This window comes from Petaurus breviceps, unplaced genomic scaffold (genome assembly GCF_028583685.1).
Source record: "Petaurus breviceps papuanus isolate PSGF00001 unplaced genomic scaffold, PetGlider_PUasm1.0 91041, whole genome shotgun sequence".
Lineage (NCBI taxonomy): Eukaryota > Metazoa > Chordata > Mammalia > Diprotodontia > Petauridae > Petaurus > Petaurus breviceps.
Window position 1 is genome coordinate 32412074 of NW_027187400.1, and position 10562 is coordinate 32422635.

Genomic DNA, 10562 nt, shown 5'->3' on the forward strand with positions numbered 1-10562 from the left:
AGTGCCTCCCTCCCCAGCCCTGAAATTATGGGAGGAAATGGATGGGAACTGAACTGTATGGGCCCCAGACAAGAAGGACTCTGAGGGATGCCCACAGATGAGATCTAGATCTGTCAGAGCGCTTGGGCATCAGGAGATCATAAGGATCCTGGTACATCTATGTCACCTCTAGAATCCTTCTGCACTGACTTCCTACTCCACTTCATAACTTAAGAATGACCCTTTCTATTTTCCACAGGCTAGGACAGCTAAGCACACTATCAGACTGAACTTAACAATGGGGGAAGAAAAGGAACAAACATTAATTAGCCACCTACTATGTGCCAGGTATTGTATCTGTGTTTTACAAATATTATCACGTTTGATCCTCACAACAACCCAGGGAGGTCGGTACCATTATCATACCCATTTTACAGTTGAGGAAACCAAAGGAGGCAGAAATAAAATGACTTGCTCAGAGCCACACAGCTAGTGTCTAAGCTGGATTTGAACTTAAGTCTGACTCAAGACCCAACACTATCCACTGAACCACCTAATAAAATAAGCTTCATATACCTCCAAGTTCAAACGCAAAATTTTCTGTTTGATGTTCCTTCATAACCTAACTCCTTCCCACCTATCCAATTTATGACACCAATATACTTTTTTGACCCAGTGACACTGGCCTCCTTCCTTGCCATTCTATTATCAAGACTCTCCATTCGGGGAGTTGATGACCAGGTGATGAATTTTGTTTCTAGTTATTTTTGTGGTCACAGCAACACTTACAAACTGTCTACTAAGGCATCAAGGGATTGTGTCCACATATCCTGCCAAGATTGTCACTACTCACTAAAATAGCATATGATCTTATGGAGTAGGCAGGGGTTCATTAATTTTAGACTCAGTGAAATGATACATATAAAAATATTTGGAAAAATATTATCATCCACATTTTTCTGGTTTGGAAATGGAGAGAGATTGTCTTCATATTAGTTGGCTTTCAAGATTTTTTTAAAATGACAATTTCTTTTAAAAAGAAGAAAAAAACTGTCAACATATTTAATCAATTTCACCAAATATAATTTCTACAAATATTTGTACCTCAGAGTGCTTACCATGTAAAAATTGTGGTACTATTGCTTATCATCTCAGGGAGGAGGGAAGACAGGGAGGAAAGGAGAGATAGAATTTGAAACTCAAAACTTTAAAATATGCTTAAAAATTGTTTTAACATATAATTGGGGGAAAATAAAATATATATTTAAATATAAAAAGATGCAGATTCTCAGGTATAATAATGCAAATATCTTTATTTCCATTAATGACTAGCCCAAGAATAAGATCCCAAAGCATCTACCTTCTTGTCACTGATTATTTTCCTTGCTTCCATTTTTTTTCCATCTCAAACATATCTGTGGCAAAATAACCTATCTAAAGCATTTATGTGACCATATAATTACCCTGCTCAGGAAATCTCATTGGTTACTTATTGCCTCTAAAATATGAACTCCTCATAAAGTCATTCATCATCTGAGTACAATATACTTTTAACCTTATTCTTCTTCAAGAGCTTTCAGCTCAATCCTGGCTGGCCTAGTTACTATTCTGAAAAATAGACCTTGCAATCCCTACCTCTGTTCTTTTGTGTGAACTCTCCCCCATACCTGGAATGTACTCTCTCCTCACTTCCATTCTTTCAAAGCCTACACTTTCTTGAAGACCAAGCTGATTGGCCAGCTCTGCAGGAAACCTTTTTCTCATTCCCTTGGGTTAGCATTCACTCATTTCTCAAGTTATTTTTGTTGTTGGTCAGTCATTTTCCATGAAATCTGGCTCCCCATGATCCCCTTTGGGGTTTTCTTGGCAAAGATACTGGAGTGATTTGCCATTTCCTTCTCTAGCCCATTTTACAGATGAGAAAACTGAGAGAAACAGGGTTAAGTGATTTGTATAGCTAGTAAATGTCTGAGGCCAGATTTGAACTCAGGAAGATGACTGTTCTTGACTCCAGTCCCAGAACTCTATCCATTGCACTCACCAGCTGCCCCCACTTTCAGATCATTACATACATACTTCCTTGTTAACACTCCCTGTCTGTCAGGGGGATGGTCCAATTGTAAGGAGAAGGTGCTGAGATGCCAAAGAAAGAGGGGATACACATCAGCATGTTAATAAATAGGTTTTATTCAGAGGAGCTTACTTACAAGTCCCTCCTGGGCAGTAGCAGGGAAGTGGTAGACCTTGTACCACACCCAGGTCTAGCCAGATGGTATATAAGGATATAACAAAGAAGGCCCAGTGCCCAAAGATGCTCCATGGTCACATGCAAGTTTTCCCCCAGAATGGAGCTATTTTGCTGTTTACAATAACCCTGATGCCCAAGATCATGTTCCCACACCCTTGATCGAACCATACACTATTGCTAATGTAGAACAAAAGCTCTTTGAGGACAAGAAATACTGTTTGTTTGTGTTTGTCATTTTATCTTAATCTCTTGCATATGGCAGTCCCTTAATCTTTTGGATTGTCTTTTACTGGAATTACTGGAATTCAAATGTCTATACTTCCTCTATTTAGGCTTATTATTTGTGGGTCTTTGGCCAAATCTTTTGATCTCCCTGAGTCTTTGTTTCCTTATTTGTAAAATAAGGAGGTTGGAATCTCTTGGTCCCTGGGATCCTCATTACCTCCAGACCTAATCTAACTTCATTATTTTACAATTGAGGAAAGAGGGGCCCAGGAGGTATAGTGAGTTATGCAAGGTCTCATGGTAAGGAAGCTCTGACTCCACAAATAGATGAGCAAAGACATTTAACTTGTCTATGTAATGCTTGACATTCAAGATCTTATCAAATGAGGGGCGGCCAGGTAGCACAGCAAGTAAGAGCACTGGCTCCAGTGTCGGGACAACCTGAATCAAATCCGGGCTCAGATACTCAGCAACACACCCAGAAATAACTGGCCGTGTAACCTTGAGCAAGTTACTTAACCCCGATTGCTTAAAAAAAAAAAAAAAGATCTTATCAAATGATAATTTTTTTTTTTTTTTGCTTTTTGGAGGGCAATTAAGTTGACGTGCCCAAGGTCACAGGGCTACTTTTTGTGTTAAGTGTCTGAGGCTGGATTTGAACTCAGATCCTCCTGACTCCAGGGCTGGTGCTCCATTCACTGTGGCACCTAGCAGCCCCCAAATGACAATTTCAAAAAAGAAAAAGTTGTAAATGTATTTAATCAATTTCCCATGATAATTCCTACAAATATTTGTACCTCAGACTGTTTACCATCTGAGGGAGGGGGAAGGGTAGGGAGGAAAGGAGAGACAGAATTTGGAACTCAAAACTTTTAAAAATGTTTTTAGAAATCATTTTAACATGTAATTGAGGAGAAAATAAAATATATATTGAAATATAAAATTGTGGATAGTTGGATACAATAATGCAAATATAATTAAGAGGGCAAACTATACGACAGGCATATTTCACTAGCAAGCTCTTAAAGTGCCCTTTGACAATTCATTAGGCTGCAGAAAACTTTCCTTCAAATTCAAACATATCCTTCAAAAAGGATTCTAAGATTATTATGCAGAGCTGAAATGAATGAAACAAAGTTATGTATTTATTATATGAAAAAGCAACATACTAAACTCTAGAGAAATAGAAAAAAAAAATAAGTCGATCCTTGTTCCATTCTAGGAACTCACGTTCTAATAGAGGGAGACAAGACATGTAAGTGGGAAGGGGCCTCGGAGATCCTCTATTCACAGAATTACAGAATTTCAGTTTTAGAAAAGGTTTAGGCAGTTCAACCAATATCTGAAAAATAAGTCTCTCTACAGCATATCTCCTGCCTCTGGGACTTTGTTCCAGTTGGCTCCCATCCCTACAAAACTTTTTCCTCTATCCCATGGAAACTCTTCTGTCTTTCAGGACTCAGTTCAAGCACTCCCTTACCTGCAAAGCATTTCTGACCTCTTCCAGTCAACTGTACATGTTGCCACTCCCCAAAATGTATTTTTTTTTCATTTTGCATTTATGCTGCATAGACTTACCTATGTACATATTGCCTCCCTTGAGAAAACATGATATTGAAATCTATTTCATTTTTTTCTTTTTTACTTCTAGGGCCTACACTGTACTAGCATATAGGAAATTCTTAATAAATGCTTGCTAATAGATTATTTAATCAATGTCTAGAAGGAGCTTCAAAGCTGGAGGGTTTGTCATGGACATGACACATCCACATGATGAAAACTGGCATATGAGCCAGCAGGATGGCATGTGCCAACCTTGCTATTCATTTAGCTTTGTTCTTGCTTGGCTGCATTGGTAAACCAATCTAATCATGATCATGGAAGAGAAGTGGGCTTTAAAGACCAGCTTCCACACAGGTCACATAGGTAATAAGTGACAAAGGTGAGACTGGAACTCATGTGCTGCCTCCAGTTCCAGCACTCTATCTGCTATACCAACATTGCCCCCCAAACTATTTACAGACAAGCAGGAAGGAATAAAAAATAGTCTTATTATTTTATAGAAGGGAAATTGATGAAAGGTCAGCCAGATAAGAAGTAGAGAGACAGGACTTGAAGCCAAATATCTGGTCAATATCTCTGTGACTGGATAACAGACATCTAATGACAACTCACAGATAACCACTCATGCCAATCAGAAAGTATCTGCTATCCTGTAGAATAAGCATCAATGGGAACTGATAAACCTAGCAAACTCTGTGTTCTCACCAACTAAAGTAAGACATTCTCTTAGCCTCTGGGGAACTAAAACAGGGCAGGAGAAAGGAAGGATCCAAAATACTAGAGATATTGCTAGATGCATGTTCTAAACTGGGGTCAGGGCCTCATTCCACCTGAGCAAGGCTCTTTCTATGGGGAAACATTTGAGCTTGGTAGAGATGGAACATGGGCAGGCAAGATGCCAGGGACATTTTTCTCTAAAGAGGACTATAAATCAGAAACTCCATGGGTCTCAGTGACTGCAGCTCCCTTGATGCCAATATATCAATTCAGATCATCAGGCTCAATTAGGGTCACCAGACCCTTTTCCAAAGAGGGCACATCCATGCCATTAGGATGGGATGCCCCCAATCACACAGCTCACTGGCTGACTATCAGCCAGAGCTAAACTCAGCCTCAGCTATTCCCTGACCTAGGGTTCATCACCGTCCCACAGGCATGGGGACAGCAAGTTCCATTAATAACAGGGAGATTGCCCCCTGTCTCCTGGGAATGGAAACCAGAGCATATAATTCAACACAACTTGAAGTAGGCAGTATGTGCCTCTCTGGAGTCAATGGGCACTGATCCATAATGAAGACCTAATTACTACTGTTCCTTGAATGGAGAGCAGCTTCTGCTAACGCAGGGCTGAGATCAGCCCCTGCAAATGAGGTATGATAGCCTAGCCTTGCCTAGTCTAGGCTATGCCTATGCTAGGGATAGGGGTTCGTAAAGACCAATTGGGCTATTTTCTGTAGATGTACTAAGTTCCTAGGCATTGACTAGTTGGTGGTAAAGAGAAAAAATACAGAATGAGAAAACAACAGGAATAACAATAATGAAAAAATAATGAATCTACATTTTATTGGCTTCATCATTTCAGTACAAGTATCTTTGCCAGTGCATAAAGAATAGGTGAATAACAAAAAGATCCATGATATGATCAACTTAGAAAACTCCTATTAGGAGAATGCCTTCTACCTACAGAAATTGCATCTGATCTAGAATGTAGTGGCTAAGTCTTAGGGAACAGTTATCTGAGGGTCATAGAAGGTAAATGACTTGCCTAAGGTCACACAGAATATAGACTAGAAGTGAGTAGATGTGTTTTGTTTTGTTTCTGCAAGACAATCAAGGTTAAGTGACTTACCCAGGGACACACAGTAAATGTCAAGTGTCTGAGACTGGAAACTCAGCACCTCCCAACTCCAGAGCTGGTACTCTATCCACTGTACCACCTAGCTGCCCCAGAAGTAAGTTCTGAAGTTAGATCTCCTTGATTCCAAGTCCAGCAGTCTATCCATTGTGTCAATCAGCTTCTCTATAATGGACTTTTTTTTTTAACTGGGTCTAGGATTTCTTTGATATAAGACCTCCTATTGAGAATATTCTTTCAATCAGTGCAGATTGGTTACTGAATCACAAGAACATAGATGTAGAATTGGAAATGACCAAAAACAATGCAGTCTGATGTCTTTACTTTATAGCTAAAGAAACTGGCAATCCAAGAGATAAGGCGATTTCTCCCAGATCACATGGGAATAAGTGGCAGAGGAAGGATTTGGATCCAGATCTTTTGGCTCCAAATCCAGACGTCTTTTTTGATATTATGCTTCTTAGAGAGTTACTAGTGATGTTGTTTGTCTTTTGTTTTTGAAGGAAGACCAATGACATCGTGGGGTACTGTATTGACTTGCTTAATGAATTGAATTTGAGTGAGACAGTTGCACAAAGTCCTTAGCCTCACTTTCTTTTCCAGAGTCCTCAAAGTCCAGTGGGAAGACACAAGTCAAGATGACTGGGGATGGCCTGGGATGCAGTGGATGACCTTGGTATCTCTAATGTCTGACCAAGCTCTGAGCACTCCACAGTACCTGCTTCAGCTGCCTTCATGGCTATTGAAACAAATTGTTCCCATCTGCTCCACCAGGGAAAATCATTATATGCTTGGGGTAGACACCATGCTGACCGATCAACAGCTTTGAGGCCTGTCAGTTACCCTCAACCTGAGTTAGCGATGCCCCAAGAGGGTTTACTGGAGTGCGCCTGCCCTCTGTGCATGAGAGTTGGATGAAAGGGGCCCCCAAAGATGGACAAGTAGCTCTGAAAATGACTCAGCAAGCACGATCACCGGAGGCACTAGTCTTTCTCAAACACCCCAACACCCCTACTGGGATATCAGACATTGAGTGATGCGACTACACTCAAACAGCTGGTGTGTTTAAGCAGCAGTGACCATGTCTTGCTAACTCTGAAGCCGACTTCTTCCTCACAGTGCCGCTGACCTCTGGAAGCTTTTGATCACATATTCTTAGCAGCCAGAAAAACTAGTGTGGACCCAGAAATATTGTGTGTATTTAATTGTCTCTAAATTACAGATACATAAAAACTGAACTAATAACTGTATACACTCCAAAACTGAAAAAAGAAATACTTCTAAAGTAAAAAAAAACAAAAATAGTCCCTTGAATCTGCCCTGTGCTTTAAGAAAATCACTTTGGCATCAGTATGAATGATGTATTAAAGAGGGGAGAGATATGAGGCAGGAGGCCTACTTACAGGGCTATTGCCCCATTACAACTGCATTGAGGGGGCAAATCCCCTGATTCAGAAAGGCAGAGTTAAATGGTTTTCACTGGAGCAGAGAGAGGAGGAGGGAGACAATGGAGGGGTGCTGAGGAATAAGAGTTGGTGTGATTGTTTGACCCGTACAGTCCTGTGGTTGAATAGCACCAAATAGCTGATCAAACCCCACCCCACCCCCCTTGAAGCTCGAACATGCCCTTTGGGATTGAACCCTAGCTGTCTTTGATAAAAGTGATATCCATAAGAAACACACACTTGGGAAAAGTGGTCAGGTCATGAATCAAGAAAGAAATAAAATGATAGATGGGCATCCTGATTGTGTCATTAGTACTCATGGAATCATAAAAAAAAATAGAGAAAGATCTTGAGTGCCTTGGATAGAACCTCTGAGTAGGTTCTAGCTGCTCAGATAAGAATTGCCTAGGCAAGAGGGGGTGGCTTATTCAATCCATCATCAAGTAGTTCTTAAGCACCTACTATGTTCCAGGAATTCAGCTAGGATTTGAAGATATAAACAGCACAGAAGGAGAGGAAGGGGGAGGAAAGGACAGAGGAAGGGAGCAAGGAGGAAGGGAAGGAAGGAAGGAAGGAGGGAAGGAAGGAAGGAAGGAAGGAAGGAAGGAAGGAAGGAAGGAAGGAAGGAAGGAAGGAAGGAAGGAAGGAAGGAAGGAAGAAGAGAAGCCTTAATCACAGGGACCTTACATTCTGGGGGGAGGGGAGGAGTCAAAAAAGACATGTAAAATATATAGCATAAAAATAAGGGGAATAAATGCAAATGTGTGCAATGTAGTTAAATACAGGGTAATTAGGGGAGAAGGGCATTGAGAGGTTAAGGATTGTGACCATTAGCTCTCAGGGCTGGAGATTGTGGATACAGATACAGATGTTGTCAGAGATTGGGCTAATCCCCAAGACACCCCTTGGAATGTGTCTGCTTTGGATGTGCTTTAGTAACCCCCTGCCTTGGGTTTCTTGTCCTGCAGACAGTTTGAGACACATGGCCCTTTCCTTACATGCTCCTCATGTCTCTGCTCCAGGTTGGAACTCAGGCTGAAGTAAGTGATGATTCTGCTAATCCACTAGAAGATCGACTTGTCAAGCCCCTAGTGTCGGATTGATGATGAGACGCTGTAAATGGTGTAAATGGCAGCGAGCAAAATGATCGATGGGAGCAGACGAGGTCACTCCTGAAAGCCAGAATGAAGCAGTAACGGACTCAGGGACAGGGCACCTCAGCCAGACAAGAGCTGCTAAAGAGAGCTCCCTGTGATTCACAGCTCCCTTCTCTAGATACTTCATTTACTCAGGAAGTATCATCCTGGATCACCCTTTCCTTCCCTGAATCCCATCCAATGATGCCCACCTTTAGAGGATTGATATCAAAGTAATTATTTAAAAAGTAAATTTCACTCTTTGAGTTTTCTCTCTTGATCTGAAATAGAATTCTAAGAAAGGCAGGGTTTGGGTTTTTTTTTTTTTTTTTTGGTAGTTTTGTAATTGATTAATGATCCAACCTACCTTTCCGCAGCTTCCCAGCATAAATCATTTATTCCAATCAACCTAGTTACCTCTCCATCCCTCAGAAGTTAGAGACATTCAAGGCCCACACTTATTGTTACATTGATTTCTCAACAAAGAATGTCTGTCACTTTCTCTTTGCCCACTGATCCTTTCAACAAGTTCCAAATTCAATTCTGCTTAACTCGACTTTGTCCATGAAGCCTTCCTTGATTACCCCCTCCCTCCTTTGTCCATTCCTTCTTGAAGAGTAGAGGTGGAGGAGGAGGAGGAGGAACAGCAGCAGCAGCCACAGCAGTAGCAAAAGAGAAAGCTCCCAATAGTTGTCTTTTAAGGAGTAATAAATCTTCAGTTGAATTCAGAGAGCATTTGTTAATCTCCTATTATGCAAGACATTGGGCTAAGTGCTGGGGACACACAATAAAAAACAAACAAGTCCCTGCTCTCAAGGAGGCAGCTGTGTGAAGAGAGCTGGACTTTTGGTCTGGAAAACTTCTTTTCAAAGCCTGCTTCAGATGCTTCGTAGCACTGTGAACCTGTACAAATCATACACCCTCTGTGAGGCTAATTTTCCTTATCTGTAAAACGAAGAGACCCTGTGGCCTTTAAGGTCCCTTCGAACTCTAAATCTATATATGACGTCATGAGTTTAAATTCTACTGCTGAGATAAAACATAGGCACAAATAAATAAATACGAAGCATCTTGACCTCTCTGCAAGCCTTTGGCACTGATCACCCTCTTTTCTCGAGGTTTTCAGTACACCAATCTCCCTGGTTCACCTAGCAGACCTCTCCCCCTCAGGCTCCTTTTCTGGATCTTCATGCAGGCCACACACTCCAAGCATAGAAGTCCCACAGGGTTCTATTCTGGGACCTCTGTTCTCTTCTCTCTATATATACTACTTCACTTGACGATCTCATCAGCTCCCATGGATTTAATTTCTTTCTTTTTTTTGCTTTATTTTTTTTGGAGGGGGAAGGTAAGGTAATTGGTGTTAAGTGACTTGCCAAGGTCACACAGCTAGTTTTTTTTTTTTTTTTGGTTAAGTGACTGATATCGGATTTGAACTCAGGTCCTCCTGACTCCAGGGCCGGTGCTCTATTCACTGAGTCACCTATCTGCCCCCATGGATTTAATTTCTATGATAATGTTTCTCAAATCTATCAATCCTGGGCTAACTTTTCTACTGACTTCCAATTTCACATCTCCAACTGTCTTTCATACATTTCTAACTGTATGTCCAGTAGATAATTTAAATTCAATATGTCCAAGACTGAACTTATTATATTCCCCCCCTAAAACCTGCCCTTCCTCCTAACTTCCCTATTACTATCCAGGGTAACACCATTTCCCCAGTCCCACAGGCACACAACCTAGGAGTCATCCTCAATTCTTAACTACCTTACACCTTCCATATCCAATCTGTCACCAAACCTGTAGATTTCCCCTTTGAAAAATCTCTCAAACTCACCTTCTTCTCTCCTCTGATACTGCCATCAACCTGGTACAGGCAATCATCACTTCACACTTCAACTAATGCCTACTAGACCTACGTCTAGCTAGTTTCTCCCCACTCTAAGCCATCATCCATTCAGCCACCAAAGTCATTTTCCTAAAGTTCAAGTCTGAACATCTCTGTATCTCTGTCTCAGTCTCTCTCACTCAGTCTCTCTCACTCTGTCTCTCTCGGAAAGGAAAGGAAAGGGAAGGGAAGGGAAGGGAAGGGAAGGGAAGGGAAGGGA